Source organism: Felis catus, chromosome E1 (assembly GCF_018350175.1).
Source record: "Felis catus isolate Fca126 chromosome E1, F.catus_Fca126_mat1.0, whole genome shotgun sequence".
Classification (NCBI taxonomy): Eukaryota; Metazoa; Chordata; class Mammalia; order Carnivora; family Felidae; genus Felis; species Felis catus.
The window spans coordinates 42,371,035-42,385,072 of record NC_058381.1 but is presented as its reverse complement, the minus strand read 5'-3'; the positions used below and the strand labels follow the sequence as shown (position 1 = coordinate 42,385,072).

Here is a 14,038-nt window from a genome sequence, read left to right as displayed (position 1 = left end):
TCGACTTCTTCTGTCTCCCAAGAAGGGACACCTTGCTGCACCCTACTCCCCTCCCATAAATGACTTGCAGCGTCCTCAGGCTTGTCCCCTTCTGGTTCTGGTGAGAACCTCTTTGGGTTATGTATCCAGGGGCCAGGGGTGGATTTGCTAGGTCATAGGGTATAAATAGGTCTGTCTTGACCAAATATGGCTATATTCCTCTCCGCGTTGTCTGCACCATTCAGCACTCCCACGGGCAGCCCACGAGGTTCCTATGTCCCCATATTATTGACATTATTCAGCCCTTTTGATTGTTGCTAGTCTGACTGAGGAATTACCTCATTGTTCTTTGTTTTTGGGGTTTGCTTGTTTGTTCTTCTGCATTTCTCTGATCACTGTAGAGTTTGAGTATCTCTGCATTTGCTGATTAGTCTTTAAGATTTCCGGGGCGCCTGGGTGGCGCAGTCGGTTGAGCGTCCGACTTCAGCCAGGTCACGATCTTGCGGTCCGTGAGTTCGAGCCCCGCGTCGGGCTCTGGGCTGATGGCTCAGAGCCTGGAGCCTGTTTCCGATTCTGTGTCTCCCTCTCTCTCTGCCCCTCCCCCATTCATGCTCTGTCTCTCTCTGTCTCAAAAATAAATAAAACGTTGAAAAAAAAATTAAAAAAAAAAAAAAAGATTTCCTATTACAGGGGCACCTGGGTGGCTCAGTCGGTTAAGCGTCCGACTCTTGATTTCCACTCAGGTCATGATCTCATGGTGGGTGAGTTCAAGGCCCTCATGGGGCTCGGTGCTGACAGCTCGGAGCCTGCTTGGGATTCTCTCTTGCCTTCTCTCTCTGCCCCTCCTCTGCGCACGCGCACTCTCTTTTTCTCCCTCTCTCAAATAAATAAACTTAAAAAAAAAAGATTTCCTGTTAGGGGCGCCTGAGTAGCTCAGTCAGTTAAGTGTCTGACTTCGGCTCAAGCCATGATCTCACGGCTCATGAGTTTGACCCCGTGTTGGGCTCTGGGCTGACAGCTCAGAGCCTGAAGCCTGCTTCAGATTCTGTGATTCTGTGTCTCTGTCTCTCTTTGCCCCTTCCCCGATCTCTCTTGGGCACTCTCTTTCTCTCAAAAATAAATAAACATTAAAAAAAAGATTTCCTATTATATAGAGGCACCTGGGAGGCTCAGTTGGTTAAGCATCTGACTTTGGCTCAGGTCATGATCTCACAGTTCGTGGGTTTAAGCCCCACGTCAGGCTCTGCACTGACAGCTCAGAGCCTGGGATTCTCTCTCTCCCTCTCTCTCTGCTCTGCCCTGACTTGAGCTTTCTCTCTCTCTCAAAATGAATAAATTTTTCAAAAACTTCAAAAAATGATTTCCCATTATATACACGGTTTTGTCATATCATTTGGTCATATTCTTACTGAGGTTGATGCTTTTCTGGGTGTTGATTTGCAAGACATTCTCTATCCTTTGTTGGTTTGAGATCTTGTTAAAATATTTTCCCATTTTGTCAGCTCTGTCTTAATTTTGTTTACCTCGTTGATCAAATCTTTAATTTTGATGTAATTAAATATACCCAAGAGGAAGAGTTTGGACTTGATTCAGTAGACACCAGGGAGTCATTGCAAGTTCTTGAACTGGGGAGTGACATGATTAAAGTGAGGCACTTGGGAGCTATATACAGGAGGGACTGGCTGCAGGGAGGCAAATTGAGAATCTGAAGGTAAGTGAGCCAATAGCAGAGGCAAACAGACATAGCCCCCACCCTCACGGGCCCTGCGATCAGCACAGGACCATGGCATTCAACAAGAAGGGTGAGGATTTGCACAGAGTGGTGGGAGCAGAGCGGGGCTAGAATTAGGCGTGGCTTCCTGGAGGTGGAGACATTTGCTCTGATTCCTAAGGGGAAAGTAAGAGCTGGCCCAGTGATGAGAGAGGGGGAACATCTTCGGGGAATAAAGGTCTAGAGAATGAATATATTCAGGGGTGCCTGGCTGGCTCAGTCAGTAGAGCAGTAGAGTGTGCAACCCTGATCTCGGGGTCTAAGCCTCATGTTGGGTGTAGAGATTACTTAGAAAGGAAAAAAAGACAAGAAAAGCTCAGCAAAGTCAAATGACATGGTGGAAAGCCTGCTGGGTTGGCAGGCCACATGGTGACCTCAGAAAGTTGTTTCTTTCCCAGGCACCTGGGCCCAGAGCCAGACGACAGGAGGTGAGGAAGAGCTGGTGAGGAAGCAGAAGCAGGAGGTGTAGGCCATGGTTGGGGAGCTTGGCAGGAATGGGCAGGCAGAGAGAGCCCAGCTGACTCTTCTCCAAGGTGATCCAGAGACTGCTTTCCAGGTAGGGAGGACACATTCATAGGCACGCAACCATCTCTCTTTAAACCACGTCTTCATATTTTCTTTTGTTGTAAAGTTTCTGTATTTCCTTTTGAGAGAAAGAGAGAGAGTGAGAGAGAGAGTGTGAGCAGGGGAGGGGCAGAGAGAGAGGGAGAGAGAATCCCAAGCAGGCATCTCACCGTCAGCACAGAGCTCAATGTGGGGCTCGAACTTACCAACCATGAGATCCTGACCTGAGCCAAAATCAAGAGTTGGATGCAGGGGCGCCTGGGTGGCTCAGTCGGTTAAGCGTCCGACTTCGGCTCAGGTCATGATCTCATGGTCCGTGAGTTCGAGCCCCGCGGCGGGCTCTGTGCTGACAGCTCAGAGCCTGGAGCCTGCTTCGGATTCTCTGTCTCCCTCTCTCTCTGACCCTCCCCCGTTCATGCTCTGTCTCTCTCTGTCTCAAAAATAAATAAACATTAAAAAAAAAAAAAAAAGAGTTGGATGCATAACCTACTGAGCTACCCAGGTGCCCCCCCCCATCTTTTCAATTATTAAAAATTTGTATGTGAAACACTTAAAATTATAGAACTATCTAATACAGAGAATAAAAGCCTCCAGAAAACCTCTCAGTAATCACTCACTGTTAATCATTTAGAATATTCTCCTGCAGATTGAGTTATATGGGAACACTAATTTACCTAGTTTAAGAAAATAGATCATACATAACTTTTAAACACAATTTCAGGGGCACCTGGGTGGCTCAGTCAGTTGAGCATCCGACTTTGGCTCAGGTCATGATCTCACAGTTCTTGAGTTCGAGCCCCACGTGGGGCTCTGTGCTGACAGCTTGGAGCCTTGAGCCTGCTTCAGATTCTGTCTCTCTAGATAATCCCCAATTACAGTAGGAAACCACAACTCTCTCAATTAACCATAGAACAAGTAGGCAGAAAATTATTAAAGATATAGAACACTTGGAGTGCACTATCAACCTACTTGACCTAATTTATGTTTGTAGAGCCTTCCAACTAATTATAGCAAAATACGCATTCTCTTTAACTACACCCATTCACCAAAATAGACTATGTTCTGGGCCATAAAACAAACCTTAACAAATGTGAAAGAATTGAAGTCAGAGGAAGTATAATCTATGCCCATCACAGAATTAAATTAGAAATCAGTAATGGGGGGTGCCTGGGTGACTCAGTCGGCTAAGCCTCTGACTCTTGGTTTCAGCTCAGGTCATGATCTCATGGTTTCATGAGTTTGAGCCCCACATCGGGCCCAAGCTGACCGTGCTGAGCCTGCTTTGGATTCTCTGTCTCCCTCTCTCTCTGCCCCTCCCCGACTCGCGATCTCTCGGTCTCTCTCAAAATAAAATAAAATAAACTTTAAAAAAATAAAAAAATATGGGGCGCCTGGGTGTCTCGGTCGGTTAAGGGTCCGACTTCGGCTCAGGTCATGTTCTCACGGTCCGGTGAGTTCGAGCCCCGCGTTGGGCTCTGTGCTGACAGCTCAGAGCCTGGAGCCTGTTTCAGATTCTGTGTCTCCCTCTCTCTCTGCCCCTCCCCTGTTCATGCTCTGTCTCTCTCTGTCTCAAAATAAATAAACGTTAAAAAAAAAATTAAAAAAATAAAAATTAAAAAAATAAAAAAATAAATCAGTAATGGAAAGACATCTGAAAAAAAAAAAAAGCCTAAGTATTTGGAAACTAAGCAAGTCACTTCTAAATAACCCATGGATCTGGGGCGCCTGGGTGGCGCAGTCAGTTAAGCGTCCGACTTCAGCCAGGTCACGATCTCGCGGTCCGTGAGTTCGAGCCCCGCGTTGGGCTCTGGGCTGATGGCTCAGAGCCTGGAGCCTGTTTCCGATTCTGTGTCTCCCTCTCTCTCTGCCCCTCCCCCATTCATGCTCTGTCTCTCTCTGTCCCAAGAATAAATAAACGTTGAAAAAAAAAAAAATTTAAATAACCCATGGATCAAAGATGAAGTCACAAGGGAAACAGAAAATATTTTAAACTGAATGAAGATGAAAACAGATCAAAATTTGTGAGATGCATATAAGCAGTGCTCAGAGGGAAATAGTATTAAATACTTAGGTTAGAAAATAAAAAAGATCTCAACTCAGTAATTTAAGCTTCTACCTTAAAAAACTAGAGAGGGATGCCTGGCTGTCTCAGCTGGTAGAGAATGTGACTCTTGATCTCAGGGCCATGAGTTCAAGCCCCATGTTGGGCATAGAGTTTACTAAAGAAAAAAAAAAACAACTAGAAAAAGAAGAGCAAATTAGAACCAAATCAGGCAGAAAAAAGAAATAATAAAGCTAGAACAGAAATCAATGAAATTGAGTATAAATAAGAGAGAAATATAATGAAACCAAAAATTAGTTCCCTGGGAAAAAAATCAATAAAATTGATAAACTTCCAGCCATGCTGACCAAGAAAAAAAGGAGAAATATAAATGATAAATAACAGAAATTAGAGGGCATCACTACAGACCCTAAGACATAAAAGGATAGTGAATGAATACTACAAACATAGCCATACATTTCACAACTTAGATGAAACTAAATTCCTTGAAAAACATAAACTTTTGAAGCTCATTAAAAAAGAAATAGAGGAGAACCTGGGTGGCTCAGTCAGTTGAGCATCCAACTCTTGATTTTGGCTCAGGTCATGATCCCAGGGTCATGGGATCGAGCCCGGCGTCCAGCTCCATGCTGAGCATTGAGCCTGCTTAAGATTCTCTCTCTCTGCCTCCATCCCTCTCCCCAGCTTTCATGCTCTTTCTCTATCTCTGTCTCAAAAAAGAAAGAAAGAAAAAAAGGAACAAAGAAAGAAAGAAAGAAAGAAAGAAAGAAAGAAAGAAAGAAAAGAAAAAGAAATAGAGACAACAATAATAATAAAACAACCCAATTTAAAAATGAATAAAGGACTTGAATAAACATTTCTTCAAAGAAGATCTACAAATGACCAATAAACACGTGAAAACATGATCAACATTACTCATCATTAGGGAAATACAAATCAAAACTACAATGAGATACCAGCTTACACCCATTAGGATGATTACTGAAAGGAAGGAAGGAAGGAACAAACGAACGAACGAAGGAACAAAGGAAGCAAGGAATGAAGGAAGGAACGAAGGAAGGAAGAAAGGGGAACAGAAAATGACAAATGTTGGTGACGATGTGGAGAAATTGGAACCCTTGTGCAATGTTGGTAGGAATGTAAAATGGTGCTGTTGCTATGGAAAACAATATGGTGCTTCCTCAGATAATTAAAAATAGGATTACCATATGATCCAGCAATTCTGCTTCTGGCCATATACCCAAAATAATTGAAAGCAAGGTCTCAAAGAGATATTTGTATACCTATGTTCATAGCAGCAGCATTCATAATAGCTAAAACTTGGAAGCAAGCCAAGTGTCCATTGATGGATGAATGGATAAGCAAAATGTGGATGGAATATTATTTACAATGGAAATTATTTACAAAAGGAAGGATTTTTTTTAGTTTCAATTTTTTAGTTTCAATGTTTATATATTTATTTTCTGAGAGAAAGAGAGCAACCTGGGGAGGGGCAGAGAGACAGGCTAGAGAAATTCCAAGCTCTGAACTCACAAACTGTGAGATCATGACCCGAGCTGAAACCAAGAGTCAGACCCCTAACTGACTTTGCCCCTCCCCGCTCAAAATAACATGTTAAGTGAAATAAACCATTCACAAAAAGGCAATGTATGATTCCATTTATGGAGATACTTAAAGTAGCCAAAAATGATAAAGACAGTGGAATGGTGGTTGCTAAGGGCTGGGGGGAGAAGGAGAGGAAAGTTACTGTTTAATAGGGACAGAATTTCAGTTTTACAAGATAAAAAGAGTTCTAGAGATAGATGGTAGTGATGGTGGCATAACATAAAGCAGTAAAGGTGGGGTGCCTGGGTGGCTCAGTTAAGCAACTCACTTCGGCTCAGGTCATGATCTCACTGTTCATGAGTTCGAGCCCCGCATCAGGCTCTCTGCTGTCAGCACAGAACCTGCTTCGTATCCCCTATCTCCCTCTCTCTCTGCTCCTCCTCCACTCATGTACAAGCATGCTCTCTCTCTGTCTCAAAAATAAACTTTCTTTTTTAATTTTTTTTTCAACGTTTATTTATTTTTGGGACAGAGAGAGACAGAGCATGAACGGGGGAGGGGCAGAGAGAGAGGGAGACACAGAATCGGAAACAGGCTCCAGGCTCCGAGCCATCAGCCCAGAGCCCGACGCGGGGCTCGAACTCACGGACCGCGAGATCGTGACCTGGCTGAAGTCGGACGCTTAGCCGACTGCGCCACCCAGGCGCCCCAAAAATAAACATTTTTTAAAAATAGAAATAAAAGGGGCACCTGGATGCCTCAGTCGGTTAAGCGTCTGACTTCAGCTCAGGTCATGGTCTCACAGTTTGTGGGTTCGACTCCTGCATTGGGCTCTGTGCTAACAAACAGCTCAGAACCTGGAGCCTGCTTCAGATTCTGTTTCTCTCTCTCTCTCTCTCTCTCTCTCTCTCTCTCTCTCCTCCCCCTGCTCATGCTCTGCCTCTCTCTGTCTCTCAAAAATATATAAATGTTAAAAAAATATTTTAAATAAAAATAAAAATAGCAAAGATGGCAAATTTTATGTTAAATGTGTTTTGCTACCATTTTTAAAAATGGGAAAAATAGGGGCACCTGGGGGGCTCAGTCAGTTAAGCATCTGACTGGCAGGTTAAGCCTGCCACCCAGGCACCCCAGGAAAAAAGCTGTTGTTGTTTTTTTTTTTTTAATCAATAAACCTTTAGCTAGGCTAACAAAGAAAAAAAGAGAGAAGACACAAATTGCTAATATCAGAAATAAGATGCCATCACTACAGATCCCATGGATGTTAAAAGGATATAGAGGTATATTCTAAATAATTCCACAAATTTGATAAATGGATGAAATGAAACAATTCCTTGAAAGGATACAATCTGCCCAAATTCACACGAGAAGAAATAGACAACCTGAATAGGCCTATATCCATTAAAGAAATTGAATCAAAAATTAATAATCTTTCAAAACAAAAAGTACCAGGCCCAGATGTGTTCATTGGTGATCTCTACCAAACATTTAAGGAAGAAATTAAATCAATTCTGTACAATTTCTTCCAGAATATAGAAGCAGAGGAAATACTTCCTAATGCATTCTGTGAGGCCAGCAGTACCCTAATACCCAAATCAAAGACATTATAAGATCAATATAGATCAATATCTCTCATAAATATAGATATAAAAATCCTCAACAAAATATTAGCTAATTTAATTCCACAATGCATAAAAAGAATTATACAACACAACCAAGTAGGCTATCTTTCACATATGTTGGGCTGGTTCAACATTCAAAAATCAATTAATATACTCCATCATATCAATAGGCCAAAGAAGAAAAACTACATGATCGTATAAATGGATGAGAAAAATCATTTGACAAAATTGAATACCCATTCATGATATAAACTCTCAGTGTACTAGGAAGGAATCCCCTCCATGTGATAAAGGACATCTACAAAAAACGTACAGCTAACATCATACTTAATGGTGAGAAACTCACTTTCCCACTTAGATTGGGAACAAGGCAGGATGTACCTATCCTCTTGCCACCGATTTTCAACATCATACTGGAAATCCTAGCTAATACAATAAGAGAAGGAAAAAAAAAAAAAGGAAAAGGTACACAAATTGGGAAGGTAGAAATAAAACTGTCTTTGTTTGCAGATGACATGATTGTCTATGTAGAAAATCAGAAAGAGGGGCACCTGTGGCTCAGTTGGTTGAGTGACTCTTGATTTCAGCTCAGGTCATGATCCTAGGGTCATGGGATAGAGTCCTGAGTCAGGCTCTGAGCTGAGCCTGGAGCCTGCTTAAGATTCTGTCCCTCTCTCAAATTAAAAAAAAAAAAAAAAAAAAAATCAGAAAGCACTAACAATAACAACAATAAAAAACTTCCTGGAACTAATAAATGATTATAAAAAGATCGTAGGACACAAGGTTAACATGCAAAAGTCAGTCACTTCCCTATATAACAGCAATGAACAAGAGGAATTTGAAATAAAAAATGTATTATCATTTATACTGGCACTCAAACTGAAATACTTAAATATAAACCTAACAGAATATGTACAAGAACTGTATGACGAAATCTACGAAACTCTGATAAAAGATACCAAAGAACTAAACAAACGGAGAGATTTCCAAGTTCATGGGTAGGAAAGCCCAATATTGTTGTCATTCTTGCCTTTTTTATATATAGACTCAAAGCAATTCCAATCAAAATCCCATCAAGTAGTTTTGTGGCTATTGGCAAACTGATTCTAAAGTTTATATGGAGGGGCAAAAGACCGGGAATAACCAATACAATATTGAAGGAGAAAAACAAAACTGGAGAACTGATACTACTCAGCTTCAAGATATACTAGAAAGCTACACTAATAAAAACAGTGTGGTATTTGCAAAAGAACAGACAATTAGGTCAATGGAACATAACAGAAAGCCCAGAAATAGACCCACATAAATATAGTCAACTGTTGGACAAAGGAGCAAAAGAAATACAATGGACGAAAGACAGTCTTAAAAAAAAAAAATTAATCTAGGGGCACCTGGGTGGCTCAGTCGGTTATGTGTCCGACTTCGGCTCAGGTCAGGATCTCACCGTTTGTGAGCTCGAGCCCCGCATCGGGCTCTGTGCTGACAGCTCAGAGCCTGGAGCCTGCTTCCGATTCTGTGTCTCCCTCTCTCTCTGCCCCTCCCCATCTTGTGCTCTTTCTTCTATCTCTCAAAAATAAACATTGAAAACAAATTTTTTAAATATATAAAAAAAATTTAATCTAATTAGACCTTATATCTGTCATCAAAAAATTAACTCAAAATACATAGATCTAAATGTAAATCACAAAGGTAGGAAGATGTGGTGTATATATATCCAATGGAATATTACTTAGCCATCAAAAAGAATGAAATATTGGGGGCACCTGGGTGGTTTACTCAGTTGGGCATCCGACTCTTGGTTTCAGCTCAGGTCATGATCTCATGATCGTGGGGTCCAGCCCCGAGTCAGGCTCTGTGCTGACAGTGCGCAAGGAGCCTGTTTGGGATTCTTTCTTCTCTCTTTGCCCCCCCCCCCCGAAAATAAATAAATAAATAAATAAATAAACATTAAAAAAAAAAGAATGCAGTCTTGCCATTTGCAATAACTCGGATGGAGCTAGAATGTATTATGGTAAGCGAAATAAGCCAATCAGAGAAAGACAAATACCATATGATTCCACTCATATGTGGAATTTAAGAAACAAAACAGATTAATATATGGGAAGGGGCAGGGAAAGAAGACAGGGAAACAAACCACCAGAGACAGAGAACAAACTGAGGGTTGATGGAGGTAGGAGGGTAGAAGATGAGCTAGATGGGTGTTGGGTATTGAGAAGGACACTCAAGGGGTGCCTGGGTGGCTCAGTTGGTTAAGCATCTGACTTTAGCTCAGGTCATAATCTCGCAGTTTGTGAGAGCCATGTCGGGCTCTCTGCTGACTGCTCAGAGCCTGCAGCCTGCTTCAGATTCTGTCTCCCTCTCTTTTTTAATGTTTATTTATTTTTGAGAGAGAGAGAGAGAGAGAGAGACAGAGCACAAATGAGGGACGAGCACAGAGAGAGGGAGACACAGAATCCAAAGCAGGCTCCAGGCTCTGAGCTGTCAGCACAGAGCCCAACGCCAGGCTTGAACTCACAAACTGCGAGATCATGACCTGAGCCGGAGTCAGACGCTCAACCGACTGAGCCACCCAGGTGCCCCGGTGATCACTTTTTAGATAAAAACACCAAGGGCATGAAAGTTTAATTGGTAAGCTGGATTTTATTAAAATTAAAAAGTTCTGCTTTATGAAAGACAATCAAGAAAACAAGAAGACAAGCCACAGACTGGGAGAAAACCGTTGCAAAAGACACATCTGATAACGGATTATTATTGAAAATATATAAAGAAGTCATAAAAGTCAACAATAAGAAAATGAACAACCTGATTGAAAAATGGGCAAAAAATCTGAATAGACATCTCACCAGAAAAGATATAGAGAGGGCAACTAAGCCTATGAAAAGATATTCAACATCATATGCATCAGGGAATTGCAAATTAAAACAAAGAGATATCATTACACACCTATTAGAACGGCCCAAATCCAAAAACCTTGACAACACCATTTGGCGATATCATTAATGTCCAATATATTTATATTCTATGATGCAGGAATTCCACTCTTGGAAATATACCCAGGAGGAATGTATGCACATATCCACCAAAACGTACGCGCAAAAATGTTTGAAGCCGTTTTATTCTTAATAGTCAAAAACTAGAAACAACCTGAATGACCATTAAAAGTAGAAAGGACGGGGGCCTGTCGGTTAAGCATCCAACTTCCGCACAGGTCAGCTGGTGAGTTCGAGCCCCAAGTCGGGCTCTGTGCTGACAGCGCAGAGCCTGGAGCCTGCTTCGGATTCTGGGTCTCCTTCTCTCCCTGCCCCTCCCCTGCTCGAGCTCTCTCTCTCTCAAAAATAAATAAACATTAAAGAAAAAAAGTAGAAAGGACAAACTGTGGTGTATTTATACGGTGGAACACTACATAGCAACGAAAATCGATGAACTTCTGCTATATGCAACATCACAAATTGATCTCAGTCGTAACATTGAGTGAATGAGGCCAGGTGTAAAGGAGTACATATTGCATGATTCCATGTACGTGAACTCCAGAAACAGGCTAAATTTATCTATGGCGATGGAGCTCAGAATACTGGTGATATTTGGAGGGGAATCTTGACTTTGAGTAAGTTTGCTAGATGCTAGAAACATTCCATACCTTGATCTGGGTGTTAGTTACATGGTATATATATATATACTATGTAAACATATGTAAAAATCAGGGGCACCTAAGTGGCTCAGTCGGTTAGGCATCCGACTTCGACTTCGGCTCAGGTCATGATCTCACAGCTCATGAGTTCCAGCCCTGCATCGGGCTCTGTGCTGACGGCTTGGAGCCTGAAACCTGCTTTGGATTCTGTGTCTCCCTCTCTCTCTGCCCCTCCTTGGCTCGTGCTCTCTCTCTCTCTCTCTCTCTCTCTCTCTCAAATAAATAAATAAATATTAAAAATATATATGTAAAAATCAAACTGAATTTCAGATGTGAGTACTTCATTATCTGTAAGTTATACCTCAATAAAAAAGAAAAAATAAATAAGGAACAGTAGCTCAGGGGGGAAAAAATGGAGGCTTTATGTCATTATCTTGAATAAAAATTTAAAAACGGAACATTTATTTTTTGAAAACATTTATTTATTTATTTATTTATTTATTTATTTATTTATTTATTTATTTATAGAGACAGACAGAGAGAGCACCAGCAAGGGTGAAGCAGAGGGAGAGGGAGAGAGAGAATCCCAAGCAGGCTCTGCACTGTCAGCACAGAGCCTGACTCGGGGCTCAAAGTCATTTACCGTGAGATCATGACCTGAGCCCAAATCAAGAGTCCGATCGATGCTTAACTGGCTGAGCCATCCAGGTGCTCCAATGTTATGTGTATTTTAATGTGTATTAGAAACGTTCTGGAGTGCCTGAGTGGCTCAGGTCATGATTTCAGGGTCATGGGATCAACCCCTGTGTTGGGCTCCCAAGCTCAGTGTGGAGCCTGCTTAAGATTCTTTCTTTCTCTCTCTCTCTCTCTCTCTGCCCCTCTGTCCTGCTCATGCTCTCTCTCTAAAAAAAACTTAATTGATTAAATAAAATAAAATACACATAACTTGGAAAATAATGTTCATTGTGGAGCATCAAATAAATAAAAATGACTCCACGTACACTAGGAATTCAAGTACTACACTTTGGCTAACGCATTCCAGGCACACTAGGGGTTTGATATGAGCCGGGTGCTGGGATACTGGCAACCGAAGGAAGGGCTGGGGCCAAGTGGAGAGTGTGTAGCTAGGATTATGCCTTGTCACCAGCTTGGGTTGGAGTTGTGGAATGCTGAGGCTCTGCTTCAAGGTACAGGGCAGAAAACTGGAAAGGGGGGAGGGTAAAGTGAGAGAGGGGGCAAAGAAAAAGGACCAAGGGCAGATTCCCTCATGCTCTGGCCCATAGCCCAAGTCCTAGACTCCTGACCTCACCAGAGACGCAATAGATGTAAAACAAGCCAATTGGTTTCCAAGTGGGAAGAGTGCCAGCCGTGATTCTTGCTGCCCAAGGAATGAAAAATCAATAATAATCATTTTTATGATTCATGTTCATCCTGTTTTATTCCAGAGCACTTTACCGAAAGGCCCCTTGGCCCAGCCAAGAAGTTCAGGGACGAGAGCCAGGACACCTGGACTCCAGATCTGTATGTGGAAGACTTGGGGAACTTTCTTGGGATCTAAGTTTCTCAATTGTGGCAAGTGACACGGTGGAATATTCTACAGTTTACATATATCATCTCAGTTGACCCTCCAACCCCCGAGGGGGGAAGCAGAAAACATAGGATTGCTGTTCTCATATTATTGATGAGGAAACTGGAATCAGATGAGGGTAGGAGACTTGATCACATGCACACAGTTAAGAAGGTGGGAAAGCCGAGAAACTGGGAGCTGTGACTTCTAACTCCAAAGGCTTTGCTCTTTCCCAGTCAAAATAAAAAAGTCAGTCCCTGCCTTCTCCAAGTACAGTGTGAGATGGCTTGATCCTACAGCAAAATGCTCTAAATATGCTGCAAGGGCAGAGCCGGATTTGTGGAGACCTAACTTGTATAATTGGGGGGTGGGGGGGGGTCTTTAACAAAAATAATATCAAATGATGAAACAAAATTAAGTACAGGGCACCTCACAGGCCCTGCGAAACAGGGCCCATTAGCTTAAGCTTCATTAGCATCAAGGTAAATCGGCCTCTCCTACGTGCCCTGCCGACTAAAAAATCCGGTCACACCAGGTCTTTGACAGGGTTTTCCTCCCTGTTTGTAAAACGTGGCAGATGTGGGCTGTGGAAGTCCTGGGAAAGGAATCTCATTGCTCCCAGGAGACATGAGGAATTACAGCAGCAGTGAGGCCGCTGAGTGAGGATAGAAAAGGCTGTGTGCCAGGGGAGAGCCCAAGGGGCCGGTGACCCAGTCGGACGAGATGTGGGCAGTTAGCAGTGTCGGGGTGGGAGCCTGGCAGCCCGCGGGCCCCGGGAGCCTGGAGGCATGGCGCTGCCCGGGGAGCGACGGCCCAGACCGCAGGCTCGTCTGTTGGAAGCAGGCGTTCTTCAGTCTTCTGGCTCCCAGCGTCCCGACAACCCTTCCTCTGAGGAGGGGAGGCCGGGACGGGCGACCGCAACCGACGGCAGCGGGAGGGTGGCTGGTGGTCCCCGCCCAGGCCCTTCGACACCCGCTCCGCAGGATGGTGGAGTGCCGGAGGCCTACGCGAAGGCTGCCCCGGGGCGGCTCAGGCGACGAGGCCCGGGTGCCAGGCTCCCCTCGCGGCTCCCCGCCGCCGCTGGAGGGAGAAGGGGGGAGCAGCGCCCGCGGCCTGCTTTCCCAGGGCTGGCCGAGTCTTTTTGACAAGCTGATTGCATGGCGGGGATTGGCTGGTCCGGGCGTGACGCCGGTAACAACAAAGGTGGAGTTGGAAGAAATTAGATTAAAGGAGAGGGGAAAAAAAAAAAAAAAAAAATTAAAGGGGGAGCTGGCAGGGGACCGGAGGCAGAGACCGAGGG

General features: G+C 43.4%; 1 non-coding gene across 1 annotated transcript; it reads left to right on the top strand.

The window, feature by feature from the left end:
- The first annotated feature begins 4,451 nt into the window (after positions 1-4,451).
- TRNAK-CUU lies at positions 4,452-4,524 on the top strand. The gene has a single exon. It is a non-coding gene; the product is annotated as a tRNA-Lys (tRNA).
- Positions 4,525-14,038: the final 9,514 nt, after the last annotated feature.